The sequence below is a fragment of the Bubalus kerabau genome, chromosome 3 (genome assembly GCF_029407905.1).
Source record: "Bubalus kerabau isolate K-KA32 ecotype Philippines breed swamp buffalo chromosome 3, PCC_UOA_SB_1v2, whole genome shotgun sequence".
In the NCBI taxonomy this organism is placed as follows: Eukaryota; Metazoa; Chordata; class Mammalia; order Artiodactyla; family Bovidae; genus Bubalus; species Bubalus kerabau.
This window is the reverse complement of record NC_073626.1, coordinates 15,175,946-15,198,146: the sequence shown is the minus strand read 5'-3', so window position 1 is coordinate 15,198,146 and position 22,201 is coordinate 15,175,946. Positions and strand designations below refer to the sequence as shown.

The 22,201-nt window shown below is 39.5% G+C and overlaps 1 protein-coding gene across 20 annotated transcripts in view; it reads right to left on the bottom strand.

Moving 5' to 3' along the window:
* Positions 1 to 22,201, bottom strand: part of CDKAL1 (CDK5 regulatory subunit associated protein 1 like 1) — a 777,071-nt gene that overhangs the window by 510,269 nt on the left and 244,601 nt on the right. The gene's annotated exons all lie outside the window — the stretch shown is intronic.

The following is a 22,201-nucleotide window of genomic DNA, read 5'->3' as shown; positions in this document are numbered from 1 at the left end:
CACTTTCCATGTATTAAACCACTTTTGTGGTCTTCCCTGGTGGCTCAGTGTTAAAGAATCTGCCTGCCAATGCAGGAGATGTGGGTTTAACCCCCAGTCTGGGAAGATCCCCTGGAGAAGGAAATGGCAACCCATTCTTGCCAGGGAAATCCCATGGATAGAGGAGCCTGGTGGGCTACAGTCCATGGGCTCAGACAAAACCTAGTGACTAAACAACAACAAATCACTTTCAGTCCTTACAGCAACCTAGTGAGCTTCATGTTTTTATCGACCTTCTTTCACACATGAAAAAACAGGTTGAATGAGCCTAAGTACGTATAAAATGGATAGCTAATGAGAATCAAGCACAGGGAATGCTACTCAGTGTTCTGTGGTGACCCAGATGAGAAGGAAATCCAAAAGAGAAGGGATACATATGTATACGTATACCTGACTCACTTTGCGGTACAGCAGAAACTAACAACTTTATAAAGCAAATACGGTCCACTGAGTTCTTTTTTTAAAAAAGGCTGCTAACCAAGCCAGGCTTCAGCAATATGTGAACCATGAACTTCCAGATGTTCAAGCTGGTCTTAGAAAAGGCAGAGGAACCAGAGATCAAATTGCCAACATCCGCTGGACCATGGAAAAAGCAAGAGAGTTTCAGAAAAACATCTATTTCTGCTTTATTGACTATGCCAAAGCCTTTGACTGTGTGGATCACAATAAACTGTGGAAACTTTTGAAAGAGATGGGAATACCAGACCACCTGACATGCCTCTTGAGAAACCTGTATGCAGGTCAGGAAGCAACAGTTAGAACTGGACATGGAACAACAGACTGCTTCTAAATAGGAAATGGAGTATGTCAAGGCTGTATATTGTCACCCTGCTTATTTAACTTATATGCAGAGTACATCATGAGAAACGCTGGACTGGAAGAAGCACAAGCTGGAATCAAGATTGCCAGGAGAAATATCAATAACTTCAGATATGCAGATGACTCCAACCTTATGGCAGAAAGTGAAGAGGAACTAAAAAGCCTCTTGATGAAAGTGAAAGAGGAGAGTGGAAAAGTTGACTTAAAGCTCAACATTCAGAAAACTCAGATCATGGCATCTGGTCCCATCACTTCATGGCAAATAGATGGGGAAACAGTGGAAACAGTGTCAGACTTTATTTTGGGGGGCTCCAAAATCACTGCAGATGGTAACTGCAGCCATGAAATTAAAAAATGCTTACTCCTTGGAAGGAAAATTATGACCAACCTAGATAGCATATTCAAAAGCAGAGACATTACTTTGCCAACAAAGGTCCGGCTAGTCAAGGCTATGGTTTTTCCAGTAGTCATGTATGGATGTGAGAGTTGGACTGTGAAGAAAGCTGAGTGCTGAAGAATTGATGCTTTTGAACTGCGGTGTTGGAGAAGACTCTTGAGAGTCCCTTGGACTGCAAGGAGATCCAACCAGTCCATTCTAAAGGAGATCAGTCCTGGGTGTTCTTTGGAAGGACTGATGCTAAAGCTGAAACTCCAGTACTTTGGCCACCTCATGCGAAGAGTTGACTCATTGGAAAAGACTCTGATGCTGGGAGGGATTGAGGGCAGGAGGAGAAGGGGACGACAGAGGATGAGATGGCTGGATGGCATCACCGACTCGATGGACAGGAGTTTGGATGAACTCCGGGAGTTGGTGATGGACAGGGAGGCCTGGCGTTCTGCAATTCATGGGGTTGCAAAGAGTCAGACACGACTGAGCAACTGAACTGAACTGAGTGAGTGGTGAGGCTGGGACTTGAACTTAAGAAGCCCTAGGTCATCTGACTTCAAGATACAAAGTCAAAATTAGCTAGATTAACAGACAAGATTCCACTGATGTTCTGATATCCATGACCAAATATCATATCCTAAGGTATTTAAATTTCAAGAAAAATAGCTTGTAAGCTACACTAATGTTAAGCTAGAACAGCTGTAGACCCTGCAAAGTCACTACTCCTTAGCATGCCAGGCATCCCCCACTGCAATGTGCTACAGAAGCAGGAGTGTCTATTTCTTTCTTAGTGTAAAGTCTTTTAATTCGCCACAGAAAGTAAGTTTAAGCTGAGTTTCTAGCTATGATTGCCTTGGTGGTGCTGCCTTTTTATTTCTAAGAGAAAATATTTTCATAACATGCAAATTAATTATAGGTACAGTGAGCTAACAAGCAAAATTCAGCAAATTAAACAGCTTTTGAAACACAAGCGAAATTACTTTGTCAACAAAGGTCTGTCTAGTCAAAGCTATGGTTTTTCCAGTAGTCATGTAGGGATGTGAGAGTTGGACTATAAAGAAAGCTGAGCACTGAAGAATTGATGCTTTTGAACTGTGGTGCTGGAGAAGACTCTTGGGAGTCCCTTGGACTGCAAGGAGATCCAACCAGTCCATCCTAAAGGAAAACAGTCCTGAATATTCATTGGAAGGAATGGTTCTGAAGCTGCAACTCCAATGATTCGGCCACCTGATGCGAAGAACTGACTCATTTGAAAAGACTCTGATCCTGGGAAAGATTGAAGGCGGGAGGAGAAGGGGATGACAGAGGATGAGATGGTTGGATGGCATCACCAACTCAATGGACATGGGTTGAGTAAACTCTGGGAGTAGGTGATGGACAGGGAGGCCTGGATGAAAGAAGGCCTGCAGTCCATAGGGTTGCAAAGAGACAGACATGAATGAGTGACCGAACTGAACTGAAACACAATCATCAGTTTGATTCACTTCAAGCCTTTTCTTTTCCCACTGCCATTTCTTGAGGGCATCTCCAAACAAAGGACACAGGTACTCAGTCAATTCACAACTTAATAGTGCATGTGTGGGCGATATTACCTTTCCATTACACAGGAGGAAAAGGAGGTCAAAGCTGGAACCCACGGGCTATTGTTCCAATGCTCAGAAGAAGGAAGGAAGGAGAGGAAGAGGGTTAATTTGAAGGACACAAGCATTCTTTCTCTCAGCCTTTTTGGGGAGGCATCCCCAAAATGATGAAATGATGATGAATGATAAAAAAAAAAAATGATGAAGAATGATGAAATGTGTTGCCCACTTAAGATAAACTGAGGCTAAAAGCAGAGAGGAAAGAAAACAGATCTTTGCTACAAGAGACTCTCTCTGCCTCTATAACCCAAATAACCCAGAAGTCTGGCCTTATGTGGACTCCAGCAGGATTAAAACAAAAACCAAGCAAACAAAAAGCTAAGCTGTGAAAGCCAAACTAAGGTTTGTGAAACAGAATCTGGGAAGTTAGATTCCACAGGACAGGAGACTGCAGCCTAGAAGACACCTAACTCCCGCCCCCACAGCTGTCCTTTCCAGAGCACCTCCAGCTAATAGGCCTTGCCCTAGCCTAACAAAGAAGACAATACACTTCATTGTGAAAATAGATTTGAAATGCAGCCTAAGGGTAAGGAGCAAGCAGAGGCCAAGACAGGGCAATGGCCTTTAAATTAAGGTCCCAGGGCCTGGGTGGAGGCTTCAGGTTCTAACAGGCTCAAGAAGAACAAGTCTCGGTACCCAGAATGGGAAATGACCAAATCGACCAGTAGTCTACTTGGGTTTTATGGGAGCTAATCTGCCAAAGAAACCACAAAACCTGCTAAAGGTCTACGTCAATGGCTCGGAAACTCGAGAGTAGGTCCAGGGCTCTAGAAAGTGCTGTCAACAGACGGGTTGCTGGTGGCCCTATTCTGACTCAGTAGGTCTGGGGTGACACCTAAGAACTTGCTCTCTAGGTCATACTTGTGCTGCTGGCCCAGAGACCACACTGAAAACCACTGCTCGGAGGCAGCCTCCCATCCACTGTGGGAGAGTTAGTAGAAGCTGCAGTTCCCAATGGACAGTCCTTCCCAAAGGCCACCCCAGATATGCCATGGAAGACAAGAAAAAGGAAACATTTTCAGAGATAAAACTCGCTTGCTGTCAAGTACACTGACTAAAAAATTAACTTCCTGCTGGTACAGGGAGTACTCATCGTTCCTGGACCATGAAAGAGTGGCCAATGTGGGTAGTTTCCCATTATTCTCCTTTAAAAGTGGGAATTTTTACCGCCATCATCCTGCTATTGCTCCAGCATTATGAGCAGACACAAAGAAGTGATTCCCCAGCCTTAGGCTGAAAGACTGAGAGGGGTTCCATCAGACTGGAGAAAGAGGACCTGGTCTTGGAACTGAATGAGACATTGAAATGTCCCCGTTTGGGGAGGTGATGAAAGTGTTTTGTTGAACAGTAAATTTTAGTTAAGAACATGTATGAGAGGAGTCTGGGAGTGAAAAGTGAACTATAGGGCATGTTGTTAGGTTCCTGCCCTGGATTTAGTCCCATTTCCTTTCCTAAAAGAATATTGGCTTTGTTCAGGAATTGATTCCTCCCTCATGTCATCCATAAAGCTCAAGAAAAACCGGTTCCAGCACCAGTTCTAGAGTAGGGCATGATTACAGAGAAACCCCTTTTCCTTTTCCAATAAATTATTTCAGGAACTCAGAACTAAGCCAATCAACACATGGCATTCTTATGGAAACTGGAATTAGTTTAGAAGTGTGCAAGAATAAAATTCTTATCAACAAAATGCACTGAGACTTTGGGGGAAATATTTTGCTCTTAAAATATAGTCCCTCTCCTTTAGAGATTATGAAGTACAGGTTTGCACTCAAGACCATTTGATGTTCTGAAAGTCAGAGGAAGGTTGCCATAAATATCACAGAAAAGTGCAAACAAAGCCATTGAAGTAAGGTATATCTCTTAACTTAGCATTATATAAATCATTATATTTCATTATCATTAGGTTATTGATGATCTGTAGTTGAAATATGTGAATGCTAACAAGCAATATATGCAGCAAAATCCATTAAGAACGTCTAAGAATCAATTAAATACTGTCTGCCACAATAATTTTATACCTTCCTTAACTCGAACAGGGCTTCCCTGGTGGCTCAGATGGTAAAGAATCTGCCTGCAATGTGGGAAACATGGGTTCCTTCCCTGGGTCTGGAAGATTTCCTGGAGGAGGGCATGGCAACCCACTCCAGTATTCTTGCCTGGAAAATCTCATGGACAGAGGAGCTTGGCAGGCCACATTCCATGGGGTCACAGAGTCGGACACGACTGAGTGACTTCCACTTTCACTTTAACCTGAACAACGTTCTTTGCACCTGCAAAGGTGCCAACTTTGAAAAATGCCTTATATTGGGAGATAGGAGGTTTACAAGATAGACCCTTCAAATTAAGAAAGAATTATAGCATAGACATATTATTAAGACTCCATAAAGATTATTTGGGTAATATGCTAGGTTTCAGAATTTGGTGTGTTTCTGAGTCTGGTATCATACTCCTTTCCCACACAAACACACACACACACACACACACACACACACAAAGAAGAAAACCAGAGTTAGAAACAACATCAGAAAGTACATCCTTCTAGTTCAATCCTCTCATTTTACCATTAAGAAATGGAGACCCAGTGATTCAGCTAATTAATTTGAAGAAGAAAAGAAAAAAACATGTTTTCTAAAATGCAGTTTAATGGTACTGCTTGTTGTCTACCTTTTCTCCTGACCAAAGACAATGCTGAGACAGGCCCCTGTCCCATCAACAAGAGGGATCCTTGACAAAAGAGGAGAGAAGTGGAGTGAGATAGCATCACCTGCTTCTTTTAAAGCTTAAAGTAGAGAATAAAAAACCTACTGGTAAAATACTTAAGAAAATTCATTATCATATGCACATTATCATAGTCACATTGAAAACAGCTAACCCAAGTACTAAGAGGTACACGATACAGTCTCTTCTGTGAATCTGAGAAATCAAAACGATAAATGTTAGATCATGGCCATACTATCAGGACAGAAGGACCTGAGATAAAATATCTGAAGCTACTTTTTGTGTTTTGTCATCTCAGTCTTTGGTAAGCTTGAAAAAAAACTGTTTTTCAGGATGACTTGAACACAAGATTCTACTTAATCCTACAGCTACCTATTTTGATGTTAAGTCGTAAGACTAAAGCTGAAAGGTAATGCTGTGCATTTCACCTTCCCAGGGAAGTTTCGGTAGAACAAGGAAACAAGTGGGTGGCTTAATAAAACTAATGTCTGGAATACAGTATTCACTGTATTAGGTATGTAGGAATTATAATGAATCTGATAAGGACTAAATACTAGAACTATGGCTCACTTTGAGACTTTGACCAAATCTCATAATTGCTTCCCAAGAAAAATGTACACAACACAGAATTCTACAGACAGTAGAATATAGCCCCTGTGGCTTATAGTAATCTGGTTCGTGAAAAAATGAAACAGAGAATCACAATATGATCCAGCAATTCCACGTCTAGGTACACACACAAAAGAATTGAAAGAAGAAACTTAAACAGCACATCAGTGTTTATAGCAGAATTATTCACAATAGTCAAAACGCAGAACAACACAAATGTGTGTCAACAGTTTAATCTGTAAACAAAACGTGGCCTATACATAAAACAGAATGTCATTCAGCCTTAAAAAAATAAAACTCTGACCCATGTTGCAATGTGGATTAGCCAGGAGGACAAATGTATAATTCTACTTATTTGAGGTATCTAGAGTAGTCAAGTTCCTAAAGACAGAAATTTGAATGGTGGTTGCCAGGGGCCTGGGGTGGGGCAGAGGATGGACAGTCACTGATTAATGGGCACAGAGTTTCGGCTTGGGACGATGAAAAGTTCTTAGAGATGAACAGTGCTGATGATTACACAAAAATATGAATGTATTTAATACCAATGAACTAACTGTACACTTAAAAATGGTTAAAATGGTTAATTGTTATATATATATATCTTACTACTATGTAAAAAAAAGAAAGTAAAAATTGATTAGTGAAAACAGATACCACAAAATCTTCAAAAAACAAAGTAAACTCTATAGATAATTTTCAGAGTTCACAGATCACCTAAAGATCCACAAGGAGTCCCAAGTTATAAACTCCTGCTAAATTTCAACACAAATACAATGAAACAGGCACCAGAGGACTTTTTTACAGAAATTATCTTTTCATGATCCCTATAATGATTGCCAAGAAAATCCCATGCCTAAATATAATAAAAATTTATTAAAACAGCAGAAAGTTTTCTCCTTCTCTGAAGTTGTCTTTCCCACACAAAAATAGAGCACCAGCTATTCCACATTTGTTGTTTGTGTTTCATCACTGTTTTCAGACAGAACAAGAGATCTGCAGCCTACACACCATTTCTCAGCATCAACACCCATTTTCTTATGCAATTTTAAGTTCTCTTGGCAGGTTAAAGACATTTTTTCCAACCACAAACAAAAACTTCTTTTGATACTTTAAATGAATGTTCAAGGAAATGTTCCCAATTAAAAAAAAAAAAAAAAAGACTATTTAAAACAATAATGTGGAAGTGTATCAACAGTCAAGAAAACTTAAGTGGTAGCTCAATGAAAACTTAAGTTTTAGATAGAAGACACAGAAGATTTGTTATCTACTTTCTGTAGAAAATCAGATGTTTTATGTCTTGAACTAGCAACTTAAGTAAATCTTAAAAGAACAAACAATGCTAAAAATGGTAGAACCACATTCCTTGGTCTTTCATACAACTCCAGGTATATATATTTTTTTAATGTTTAAAACACTATTTTGCAATTGTCTTTGGTAGTGAAAAGTGTTTTGCTTCAATTGTTCACTTCTTAAAGAGTTATGGATAAGAAAATAGTTTCTACAGGAAATTTTTAGCTTTAAAAACTGTAAGTCCTAGTACATTTAATATAGAATAAATTCTTGTTATTAACAGTTTTGTTTGTTAGTAACACTAGACAATCACAAAGATGATTAATGATAGCTAAGACTTACATAAACCTACCTGTTGTAAGCACTTTATATATATTAAGTTAATCCTGAAAACAACCTTCTGAGGTAGGTACTATTATTGTTGCCTATTTTTCTGAGGCACATAGAGACAAAGTGATTTGACAAATATCACAAACATCACAGAACCAGTTAAGTGGTAGAGCTAGTATATAAGCCCAGACAGGGCAGGTTCCACATCCATTTTCTTAACCATTACACATACTATATTTGGGAAATAAAGGTGATCTTGATCATGCTGAACAGGTTTTTCAATAACATGTGAAGTATTTCAGTTGTCTTTGTGATTATTAGTATTGCTTGCTTTTTAAAACTATGAGCCACTCAACTGGAGAGTGTAACTCACAGGACTCAACACACAAATGAGATCTAGATTTTTGGTACTGCACATGACAAAGAAGGACGTCAGTCAAAGAGACTGAATGATGCTTTTTTAACAAAGTTGGTGCCAACAGGACTGGTAGATACTCAACCAAGACAAAATTGCAGTAACCTATGAAGGAATGAAAAGTATAAATGACTCAGCTATCCTTTATAAACAGACACACAGTTGAAAATTTTAACCTATTAGCTTCTAAATGCTTAGGTAAGTTGTTCAAAATAATTAGAGGTTTGGAAGAAGGACACAGTTCATGATAAGTATGACTCACATGTGTCTCATAGAAAAACAAAAACCACCAGACGTTTATCTCTTAAAAACAAAAGGCACAGCGTCTGGCACCAGCCGGCCAAGCAAGAAACACCACGTGCGAGTCAGACACTCGTGTGCCGTTTAAAAATAAAAAAGGGAGATAGGCATGTGATGACTGATGACCTTCTCCAAAATACACAATTCCATTTATAACTTCCCTCCAAATCAAAACACCTGAAAATAGCAAGTTTCACCAAAGAAGCAAGAAAGAAAGACAAAAAAGAAACATTATAAATCAGAGGATGAAATATGTCACAGTAAGAAATTACTATATTTAGGGAGAAAATAGTCATACCTTTTTGTCATAAGGACTTAATTCAGCAGATCCCCCTCCTTCCTGCATTTACATGAAGCCCATGAGGACAACCATTCTCTCCTCAAGCCAACAGGCTGAGTCCACCAGGATGGGGGACTGGCTTCCCCTGAGAGCAATTTTCACTCAAAACTCTACTTCCATCTCAAAAGAGAAAGGCTGCAGATAGACTGTAAGTTGCTACATCTACTTAAATGTGGATCCTCTATGAAGAGGACATTAAATACTTACATGTTGCAAGAACCTCTCTTCCAGGACCAAATTTACTCTGTGAATAAAAAGAAACTAATTTTTCCCTCAAATACAATGTAACATAGTAATCTCTCAAATTTTATTTAAAAGAAAATAGAGAGGAGATATAAATCCAAAAGAAATAACAAACCACAGGAGGTTTAGGGGCCTATGGAGCCTGCCCATATTTGGAATCTGGCAATATCTGCATTAAGGCATTTACAAATAACCAACTTGGGTCAGTATCTGTTAACTGGGATCATTTAAAAATTCATTTATTAGACTTACATTATCAGCAAAAGTTCTTAGAAGTCTTTACATTGAATAGAGCATGTCACTAAGGGATGTGCCTTCATGTCACAAGTACTGCAAGAATCACGCCATCCTCAAAAGTTTACAAGAGCTGTCATAAAAGCACAGGGTGTGACACACTGAAACATTACTTATATCTAAAATGACCAAAAAACAAAACAAATTTTAAAACGTGATGCAAAATTTCTCAACACTGACTATTTCTGTATGGACCTTGTCTTACACCAGTAACATATTCTTTACAAGGATCATATTTTGGGCATCTAAGTACATAGAGCTAGAGCGCCATACTGTTTTCCACAGTGGCTACCAATTCATACTCTCACCAACAAACAGAGCACAAGGGTTCCCCCTCCTCCTCCTCCATGGCCACCACCATCACCACCATTAAAGAAGAGACTGGCTTCCAGACATGAAAACTTGACTCCAGCAAGACTAAATATGTTGGTGCAACCACAGGCAGCAAAAGGAGCTGAAATCAGAGTCAGAAGCCTCCATTCTCTTTCGCCCGCACTATTACAATCCTCGTTTCTGAGGAGCTGTGAGCAGTGACAATATTGCCGACACATCTTAGGCATAAGCACTTCGGCTTACTTTCAGGATTTCTGAGGAGCACCAACAGAAAGCAAGCACAGGCTTCTTGGAGGGAATCCACTGGCGCCCAGGGCAGGCTACACCCTAGACTTCAGCCCTTTGGTACTCTCGGAGTAGAGGAAGCCGGGGCAACCACAGGAACTAGGCAGCCTCCACATCAGCTCACAGCGTCAAAGGCAGGAGTGAGCAAGGTCCTTGAGAGATCCTCTAAAATTTTCACTCAGAACACTGAATGAAAGCTAACATTTTCTGACATGAGATTTACTGCTATCTTCCTATCTCTGTAATAAAAATCCATTTGTAATGCAGAATGTAAGAAAAATATTCATATACTGTAAATAAATCTTTCAACTTAGCATTGTTTTCAAGTATAGAAAAGTCTCATGTGCTCAGTGATCAAAAATTTCAAGGCGTCAGAAGATGAATACTTAGATCATCTGTCACCACAGGACGGTATCTAGATAGTTGGTGTTCTCTGTCATCAAAGGGGTGAAGCAGAGTTCAGGTATCAGTTTGACCATCAGGAATATAGGACATACAGTTCTCAGTTCAGTTCAGTCACTCAGTCGTGTCCGACTCTTTGCAACCCCATGAACTGCAGCACACCAGGCATCCCTGTCCATCACCAACTCCCGGAGTCCACCCAAACCCATGTTCACTGAGTCGGTGATGCCGTCCAGCCATCTCAAGATAGAGTTCTAAATGAACCCAAAAGAAATATATTTGCCAGCAACAATGAAATATTCTGCCACTTCTTCAAAAAAACTCCAAATCATTGTATCTATAGAGGCCTGGAGTCAGAAGAAATCTACCAGGCACGCCTATCACATTCTCATTCTTTTCCCAAGAAAATTTAAAAAGATGTTTGCTTATAACCCACATGAAACGTTCTGGACAGCCCAGCAGACTGTCATCTTTGCCAAACAATCCATCAACATAGGTAAGAAAAATATATGCAGATTCTTTGCCAGCTGAGCCACCAGGGAAGCCCAAGAATACTGAAGTGAGTGGTCTATCCCTTCTCCAGTGCATCTTCCCAACCTGGGAATCAAACCCGGGTCTCTTGCATTACAGGTGGCTTCTTTACCAGATGAGCTACCAGAAAATCTCTATACTCTAAATCTTTTCCCGAGCAAAGTAAAAAAGATGTTTGCTTATAACCCACCTGAAACGTTTTTGGACAGCCCAGCAGACTGCCATCTTTGCCAAACAATCCATCAATATAGGTAAAAAAAAAAAAAACATACTCGAGATAAACAGTTGAGCATACAAAACACAGGGAAATAAAACAGCAAACAAATAAATCAAAGTTTTGCAACAAGATACGCTGACCACACAAGGGCCAAAAATATAGAAACCACCACTGAAAATGGCACTATGAGAAAGTGTTCAACAGTCAGATCAATTGAGTAACTTGCAAACACAATTAAGCCAAATGATTGTTTTAACAGAAAACATACATCAAGCTCTTGCACCATCTATGAACTGGAGAAACACATACTCCTGTCATCCGTTAATAACACATAGAGGATGAAAAGATTTTTAAAACATTCTATAAGATGTGTCACAAGAGGATGAACACTGAGCCACTCTCCTTACTCCTCAGGGTACCTCAACATCTCACTGTGACTTGACAAGGAGCACTTTTAAAATACATCTACCACACTGGTATAGCATAATTCACTGATATGAATTTTACTATGAATTCTTAAGTGTTTATGTAATTTGAACACATGTGTTCTAACAAACCTTATTCTTTGATTCTGAATGAAGCCTTATTAAGGAGAAGCCCAGAATGGGCAATTATGTAGTTACTCTTCTTTATTTTCTGTGGTTAATACAGATCTACAATTCTTTGAAGTAACTGATTTCAATTACAGGAGGTAGAAAAGTAACACTGGCTCGATTTTAATGAGAAGAACCTTATCACTTTTCTTAAATACAGAACACTCAGACAAAAAAGATAATTAGTTGATACTGGCTTGCTATTTATAATACTGACAACCCAATAATGTTATATAATAATTTGACTTTATTGCTCCATAGTATGTGAGTAATGACTGAGGTACTAATCTGAGACACAGGGCATTATTATCAGAGAACAGTTAGCAGGATTCAATTCAGAAACATCCCTCAGGTGAAGAAACAGTGCTTACTCCAACTCTGAGACATGTTATCAAAGATTGTAATCTAACCCTTGATTGTGATAGTGTAACAGTGGTTCCACAAGACCAAACGAGTGATGGTGAAAGCTCTGAAATAAGCCATCAACACAGAAATGACTCACTAGTTGGAGGGGAGCACCTCTGGGAAAAGTTGACACCATAGTATGAACCATAATGTGATGACCACTTGGTAAGTATTGACGGGGATGGGTTGGGAATGGGAGCGCAAGGCTTGGAAAAGAGTAAAAAGACCTTTTTTTAAGGAATAGGAAGTTTCTTTGAGAGCCAGGCATGTTAGGTTATACTCATGTTCATCCAGTCTGCCATTATTTCTAAAGCATTCTGTAAAATCAAGCCATTTCCCCCCCCCACAAAAATCCTATGATAAAGTTCTGTGTTGACATAAACCATAAAAACTCTCAGTATAATGTAGTAAGTGGGCTTTCTCAGGTCACACCAAGCCGACAATGGTGCATTTGTGTGCTTGCTGGACATGGAGGGCAACTTTGTATCATTATTACCCTTCAAAAAATATTAGTAAATTCTTGTTAGGTTTTTTTTTAAGGCAGGTTTTTAAAACACCTAAAAAGTCCCCTTTTATTTAATCCAACAACATAAAACAAGTCAGTAGCATAAAATAAAGGCAGTTTGACAATGACTTTCTCTGACTTTTTGACAAATAACTTATTTTAAACCTATAATGATGATGAAGAGACAGTGTATGGCTGAGAATTTAAATGATTTAAATAAAAAACTAATTAAGTAAAATTCCACTTTAGCTCGTAAAAATGGGTTTCCTTACAGAGGCTTTATAGAGGATGCTTACTTACACATACATACACACACACACACACACACACACACACACCTCCTGTCTCTACACCAGGGCCTGTGTGTACATTTCCTAATATGAACTACACACCTTCCTCAACTTACAATGAGGTTAGGCCTTAAGAAACCCTTTTGAAGTTGAGAATATGGCTAAATCTAAACTGCATTTAATACAGTAAGCTTCCAAATCTCCTAGTTTAGCCTACCTCTCCTTACACGTGCTTACATTAGCCCAGAGTTGGGTAAAACCACCTAACTTAACATAAAGCCTAGTCTGCAATAAAGTGTTGGAGCTCTAATGTACAGAATTCTGTACTGAAAATGAAAAACAATGGCTGTTTGGGTCAGGAATGTCTGTAAGTGTGCAGGTGGTCACCCTCTTGCTGGCCTGGCAGGTGGCGGACTGCTCACCACTGCTGCCCAGCATGAAGGAAAAGCACTGCACCCCCTACCACTAGCCTGGGAAAAGATCAAAATGAAAAGTTTTACGTAAGACTTCTGCTGAATGCATATCACTTTCACAATAATCTAAAGTTAAAAATCCTGTCTGCAGTGTTATAAGCAAAATTTTGAATATTAAGGCCTGAATTACAGCTCAAATTATACCAATAACTACTGATATAATTTTGTCTTCATGTTCCTAATACTGAAAGTGGTGTTCAGTTCAGTTGCTCAGTCATGTCCTACTCTTTGCGACCCCATGGACTGCAGCACGCCAGGCCTCCCCGTCCATCACCAACTCCCGGAGTTTACTCAAACTCATGTCCATTGAGTTGGTGAAGCCATCCAACCATCTCATCCTCTGTCATCCCCTTCTCCTCCTGCCTTCAATCTTTTCCAGCATCAGGGTCTTTTCCAATGAGTCGGTTCTTCGCAACAACTGGCCAAACGATTGGAGTTTCACTTTCAGTATCAGTCCTTCCAATGAATATTCAGGACTGATTTTCTATAGGATGGACTTGTTGGATCTCCTTACAGTCCAAGGGACGCTCAAGAGTCTTCTCCAACACCACAGTTCAAAAACATCAATTCTTCAGCACTCAGTTTTCTCTATAGTCCAACTCTCACATACTTACATGACTACTGGAAAAACCATAGCTCTGACTATGGAAAAACCATAGATGGATCGTCTATGGAAAAACCATAGACGGACCTTTGTAGGCAAAGTAATATCTCTGCTTTTTAATATGCTGTCTAGGTTGGTCATAGCGTTTCTTTCCAGGAGCAAGTGTCTTTTAATTTCATGGCTGCAATCATCACCTTCAGTGATTTTGGAGCCTCCCAAAAAAAGTCTCTCACTGTTTCCATTGTTTCCCTGTCTATCTGCCCTGAAGTGATGGGGCCAGATGCCATGATCTTAGTTTTATGAATGTTGACTTTTAAGCCAACTTGTTCACTCTCTTTCACTTTCATCAAGAGGCTCTTTAGTTCTTCTTTGCTTTCTGCCATAAGGGTGGTGTCATCTGCATATCTGAGGTTATTGATATTTCTCCCGGCAATCTTCATTCCAGCTTGTGCTTCATCTAGCCCAGCATTTAGCATGATGTACTCTGCAAATAAGTTAAATAAGCAGGGTGACAATATACAGCTTTAATGCACTCATTTCCCGATACGGAACCAGTCTGTTATTCCATGTCCAATTCTAACTGTTGCTTCTAGACCTGCATACAGATTACTCAGGAGGCAGGTCAGGTGGTCTGGTATTTCCATTTCTTGAAGAATTTTCCACAGTTTGTTATGATCCACACAGTCAAACGTTTTGGCATAGTCAATAAAGCAAAAGTAGATGTTTCTCTGGAAATCGCTTCCTTTTTCGATGATCCAATGGATGCTGGCAATTTGATCTCTGGTTCCTCTGCCTTTTCTAAATTCAGCTTGAACATCTGGAAGTTCACGGTTCATGTACTGTTGAAGCTGGCTTGGGAGAATTTTGAGCATTACTTTGCTAGCATGTGATATGCGTGCAATTGTACAATAGTGTGAACATTCTTTGGCATTGCCTTTTTTTGGGATTGGAATGAAAACTGAACTTTTCCAGTCCTGTGGCTATTGCTGAGTATTCCAGATTTGCTGGCATATTGAGTGCAGCATTTTCACAGGATTATCATTTAGAATTTGAACTAGCTCAACTGGAATTCCATCACCTCTACTAGCTTTGTTTGTAGTGATGCTTGCTAAGGCCCACTTGACTTTACATTCCAGGATGTCTGGCTCTAGGTGAATGATCACACCATCCTGGTTATCTGGGTCACGAAGATCTTTTTTATATAGTTCTTCTGTGTATTCTTGCCACCTCTTCTCAATATCTTCTGCTTCTGTTAGGTCCATACCATTTCTGTCCTTTATTGTGCTCATCTTTGCATGAAATGTTCCTTTGGTATCTAATTTTCTTGAAGAGATCTCTAGTCTTTCCCATTCTCTTGTTTTCCTCTTATTTCTTTGCACTGATCGCTGAGGAAGGCTTTCTTATCTCTCCTTGCTATTCTTTGGAACTCTGCATTCAAACGGGTATATCTTTCCTTTTTTCCTTTGTCTTTAGCTTCTTTTCTTTTCTCAGCTATTTGTAAGGCCTCCTCAGACAGTCATTTTGCCTTTTTGCATTTCTATTTCTTGGGGATGGTCTTGATCACTGCCTCCTGTACATTGTCATGAACCTCCGTCCATAGTTCTTCAGGCACTCTGTCTATCGGATCTAATCCCTTGAATCTAATTCACAATTCCACTGTATAATCATAAGGAATTTGATTTAGGTCATACCTGAATGGTCTAGTGGTTTTCCCTACTTTCTTCAATTTAAGTCTGAATCTGGCAATAAGGAATTTATGACCTGAGCCACAGTCAGCTCCCGGTCTTGTTATTGCAGACTGTATAGAGCGTCTTCATCTTTGACTGCAAAGAATATAATCAATCTGATTTCGGTATTGACCATCTGGTGACGTCCATTTGCAGAGTCTTCTCTTGTGTGGTGTAATACTTACCTTTCAGTCAGTTTAGAGAAACAAGCAAAAACATCCAGATAGCACACAGTACATTACATGTAATATCCACAAAAAATGTTTGCGTCCTTGCTCATAACCTGCCCTCTAGAATCCTGAATCCAGACTAATTAAAATTTAAAGTGTTAAAGAGCCACATCAGTAAGTACTTATGTATTAACTCATCACAATAAGGAAAAGCCATTGACCTTTGTGTTACAAAAACAGGAATGGAACTAGACCAATATTTGTTAAAGAAATGTTGAAGATAACTAGAGAATGTTACAGGGTACATGAGGACCAGGATGGGTATCATGATAAAGGTCCAGGAAAAAGCACCATCACCAACAACAACAACCAAAAAAAACCACTCAAGCCACCTTTTTTTTTTTTTTTTTTTAAGTTTTCCAATGATACAATTTGATTAAATCTATTATTTTTTAATAATACTTAATTTGGGCTTAAAAATACAACATTCAGTCTATTCACTTATATATGATACATTTAAATTATTTTCAAGAATAATATGAGAAAGAACATTCTCATCCTCTAAAATGAACCAGAATATAAGCTCTAAGGAAACGTAATGAGCCATGCTCCTCTTTTCTATGAGGACGCGTTGTTAGGTAAACACAGCAATTTGTGCTTGTGGGTAAACTGTAAATGTAGTTTGCTGTTAGCTCATCACAACGCTGATTAATCTAGCACTGACAGTGCCAGCAGCAGATCCTGAAATTCACCTATAAAAACAAAAGTACAAAGAAGGCCTTGTAATAAATAGAAGGGGAAGTAACAGAATATAGTATTTGGGTGAACAGTGAAAGTTGCTCAGTCGTGTCCAACTCTTGGCAAGACCATGGACTGTATGGTCCATGGAATTCTCTAGGCCAGAATACTAGAGTGAGTAGCCTTTCCCTTCTCCAGGGGATCTTCTCAACCCACGGATTGAACCCAGGTCTCCTGCACTACAGGCGATTTTTTACCAGCTGAGCCACAAGGGAAGCCCTGGGTGAGTGGTATAACCCCCTTATGCATGTCCACCCAAAACCTGTGACCTTATTGAAATATAGTCTTAGCAGACATAATTAGGATGACCTAAAAAACTGGATTCAGATGAGCCCTAACTCAATGAATACAGTCCTTAAAAGAACAGGGAAGTACAATCACACAAGAAAGAAAGTCACACAAAGATGAACAGAGACTAGAGTTCTGTTTGGAAGGCGCATGGCCATGCCTACCTTGATTTTGGATTTCTGGCCTCTGAAACCATAAAAGAATAAATTTGATATTTTAAGCTACCCAGTTTACTTTTTTAAGGTTGCCCTAGGAGACTAATACAAATATGAGCACAGAAAACTGATCTCAATTGTGTTAAATTAACATGCAATTAATTACACGCATAGCAACACATGAAATGTTACCAAACTGTTAACAAAGGTTAACTCTGAGTGGTAGACTAGCTGATTTTTATCCTGTTAGCTCTGCTTCTTCCAAATTTTGTGAGTCATTTTTCAATAAACATGTTTACATCTTTAAATCAGAATAAAAGCCAATAAAGGATAACTCCATAAAAAAAAGTGTACAAACACTAACCTAATCAGGAAGCAAGGCATAAAGGGGAAAACATGCAGAATCAGAAAGGCCAAGAAAGAAATAATCATCAAAACAGAAAAATTTTAAAAGTAAGAAACTACTTTGCATAAACTTATGTAAATGATTTGAAAACTTTAGGTAAAACGAATTAACTTCTAGAAAAATACAAATTAGCAAAACTGATCCCAGAAAAGATATGAAGACAAAACACCCAATATCAGAGCAGACAATCTAAAGCATTCCTTCCACCACTGAGTCTTGAGAGGGTAGATGATTCAAATGCTACATAAACTATCCCTAAACACAGAAAAACAAGGAAACTATCCCAACTTTTCTTCTTAAACGAACATGACAATAATTCAGAAATCCGACAATTAAAGCAAAACTGCAACCATTCCCAAGAATATTGGAGCAAAAACGCTAAAAAAACAACACTGGTAAAAAGACTTTAGCGTCTGACCAAGATGAAGCAATAGAAAATCATATTTATTATGTGGTTTTGAATATATAAAAAAGAAAAATAGAGAACAACTGAATAAAGGAAGAAAAGAGAATGCAATCATATTCTGCTATAAAGTTCTTCAGTTCAGTTCAGTCCCTCAGTCGTGTCCGACTCTTTGTGACCCCATGAATTGCAGCACGCCGGGCCTCCCTGTCCATCACCAGCTCCTGGAGTTCATCCAAACTCAAGACCATCGAGTCAGTGATGCCATCCAGCCATCTCATCCTCTGTTGTCCCCTTCTCCTCCTGCCCCCAATCCTGCCCAGTATCAGGGTCTTTTCGAATGAGTCAACTCTTTGCATGAGGTAGCCAATGTATTGGCGTTTCAGCTTCAGCATCAGTCCTTCCAATAAACATGCAGGACTGATCTCCTTTAGAATGCACTGGTTGGATCTCCTGGAAGTCCAAGGGACTCTCAAGAGTCTTCTCCAACATCACAGTTTAAAAGCATCAGTTCTTTGGTACTCAGCTTTCTTCACAGTCCAACTCTCACATCCATACATGACCAGTGGAAAACCCATAGGCTTGACTAGACGGACCTTTGTTGGCAAAGTAATGTCTCTGCTTTTGAATATGCTATGTAGGCTGGTCATAACTTTCCTTTCAAGGAGTAAGCGTCTTTTAATTTCATGGCTGCAGCCACCATCTGCAGTGAATTTGGAGCCCCCAAAAATAAAGTCTAACACTGTTTCCCCATCTATTTCCCATGAAGTGATGGGACCAGATGCCATGATCTTCGTTTTCTGAATGTTGAGCTTTAAGCCAACTTTTTCACTCTCCTCTTTCACTTTCATCAAGAGGCTTTTGAGTTCCTCTTCACTTTCTGCCATAAGGTTGGAGTCATCTGCATATCTGAGGTTATTGATATTTCTCCTGGCAATCTTGATTCCAGCTTGTGCTTCTTCCAACCCAGCGTTTCTCATGATGCACTCTGCATATAAGTTAAATAAGCAGGGTGACAATATACAGCCTTGATGTACTCCTTTTCCTATTTGGAACCAGTCTGTTGTTCCATGTCCTGTTCGAACTGTTGCTTCCTGACCTGAATATAGGTTTCTCAAGAGCCAGGTCCGGTGGTCTGGTATTCCCATCTCTTTCAGAAGTTTCCACAGTTTATTGTGATCCACACAGTCAAAGGCTTTGGCATAGTCAATAAAGCAGAAATACATGTTTTTCTGGAACTCTCTTGCTTTTTCCATGATCCAGCAGATGTTGGCAATTGATCTCTGGTTCCTCTGCCTTTCCTAAAACCAACTTGAACATCTGGAAGTTCACAGTTCATGTATTGCTGACGCCTGGCTTGGAGAATTTTGAGCATTACTTTACTAGCGTGTGAGATGAGTGCAATTGTGTGGTAGTTTGAGCATTCTTTGGCATTACCTTTCTTTGGGATTGGAATGAAAACTGACCTTTTCCAGTCCTGTGGCCACTGCTGAGTTTTCCAAATTTGCTGGCGTATGGACTGCAGCACTTTCACAGCATCATCTTTCAGGATTTGAAATAGCTCAAATGGAATTCCATCAGCTCCACTAGCTTTGTTCATAGTGATGCTTTCTAAGGTCCACTTGACTTCACATTCCAGGATGTCTGGCTCTAGGTGAGTGATTACACCATTGTGATTATCTTGGTCGTGAAGATCTTTTTTGTACAGTTCTTCTGTGTATTCTTGCCACCTCTTCTTAATATCTCCTGCTTCTGTTAGGTCCATACCATTTCTGTCCTTTACCGCCTTACTGTCATGAAGTAAGATGCCTCTTGCAACACCTACCGTCTTACTTCATGATGGTAAGACGGGGCTTACCATGGGCTTACTTTCATGAGCCTAACTTTGCATGAAATGGTCCCTTGGTATCTCTAATTTTCTTGAAGAGATCTCTAGTCTTTCCCATTCGGTTGTTTTCCTCTATTTCTTTGCACTGATCGCTGAGGGAGGCTCTCTTATCTCTCCTTGCTATTCTTTGGAACTCTGCATTCAGATGCTTATATCTTTTCTTTCTCCCTTGCTTTTCGCTTCTCTTCTTTTCACAGCTATTTGTAAGGCCTCCCCAGACAACCATTTAGCTTTTTTGCATTTCTTTTCCATGGGGATGGTCTTGATCCCTGTCTCCTGTACAATGTCAGAAACCTCATTCCATAGTTCAACAGGCACTCTATCTATCAGATCTAGGCCCTTAAATCTATTTCTCACTCCCACTGTATAATCATAAGGGATTTGATTTAGGTCATACCTGAATAGTCTAGTGGTTTTCCCTATTTTCTTCAATTTAAGTCTGAATTTGGCAATAAGGAGTTCATGATCTGAGCCACAGTCAGCTCCTGGTCTTGTTTTTGTAGACTGTATAGAGCATCTCCATCTTTGGCTGCAAAAATATAATCAATCTGATTTCTGTGTTGACTATCTGGTGATGTGCAGGTGTAGAATCTTCTCTTGTGTTGTTGGAAGAGGGTGTTTGCTATGACCAATGCGTTCTCTTGGAAAAACTCTATTAGTCTTTGCCCTGCTTCATTCCGTATTCCAAGGCCAAATTTGCCTGTTACTCCAGGTGTTTCTTGACTTCCTACTTTTGCATTCTAGTCCCCTATAATGAAAAGGACATCTTTTTTGGGTGTTAGTTCTAAAAGGTCTTGTAGGTCTTCATAGAACCGTTCAACTTCAGCTTCTTCAGCGTTACTGGTTGGGGCATAGACATGGATTACTGTGATACTGAATGGTTTGCCTTGGAAATGAACAGAGATCATTCTGTCGTTTTTCAGACTGCATCCAAGTACTGCATTTCAGACTCTCTTGTTGACCATGACGGCTACTCCATTTCTTCTAAGGGATTCCTGCCTGCAGTAGTAGATATAATGGTCATCTCAGTTAAATTCATCCATTCCAGTCCATTTGAGTTCGCTGATTCCTAGAATGTCGACGTTCACTCTTGCCACCTCCTGTTTGACCACTTCCAATTTGCCTTGACTCATGGACTGACATTCCATGTTCCTATGCAATATTGCTCTTTACAGCATCAGACCTTGCTTCTATCACCAGTCACATCCACAACTGGGTATTGTTTTTGCTTTGGCTCCATCCCTTCATTCTTTCTGGAGTTATTTCTCCACTGATCTCCAGTAGCATATTGGGTACCTACCGACCTGGGGAGTTCCTCTTTCAGTATCGTATCATTTTGCCTTTTCATACTGTTCATGGGGTTCTCAAGGCAAGAATACTGAAGTGGTCTGCCATTCCCTTTTCCAGTGGACCACATTCTGTCAGACTTCTCCACCATGACCCGCCCATCTTGGGTGGCCCCAAACGGCATGGTTTAGTTTCATTGAGTTAGACAAGGCTGTGGTCTGTGTGATTAGATTGACTAGTTTTCTGTGACTATGGTTTGTGTGTCTGCCCTGTGATGCCTCTTGCAACACCTACAGTCTTACTTGGGTTTCTCTTAATCTGTATCTAAAATGGTATGACTTGGAATTATAGTAAACATAAATACTGTAACGTGTGCAGAGCAACTACTAAGAAAATGGAACGAAAAAAAAAGGATAGAATAAAAAAAATTCACATTTCATGCAAAAGAAGGCATAAGAGGACAAATGGAATTAAAACACACGTGATGAGAGCAAACAGCAAATTGGGTGAATTAAATCCAGCACACCAATAAGCACATTAAATGTGAGTGGTTTAAACATACCACTAAAAAGATGGAGGTCAGCATTTCCCATATATAAAATCTAGACTTTAAGAAGACTACAGACCAACATTTTACAAGAAAATATGTTTTAAAATTCTTTGCAAACTTTAAGCAAGTTGAATCCAAAAATACATAAAATAATACTACTACTTAACCAAGTGGGATTTATGCCAACCAGTAAAGCAAAGTTGGTTTAACATTTTAAAATCTTTTCATGTAATTCACCATACTAAGACTAAAAATGAGTAAATATACACATGATCATCTCAATAAATGCAGAAAAAGCATTGGACAAAATCAGACATCCATTCATGATTAACATCCCTAGCAAATTTAGGAACAGAAGCAAATTCTCTCAAAAACATAAAACCCACAATTAACAACAAAATTTGAATGTTGAAATTCTAATCCCCAAAAGTGATGGTATTAGTAGGTGGGACTTTGGGGAGGGGAA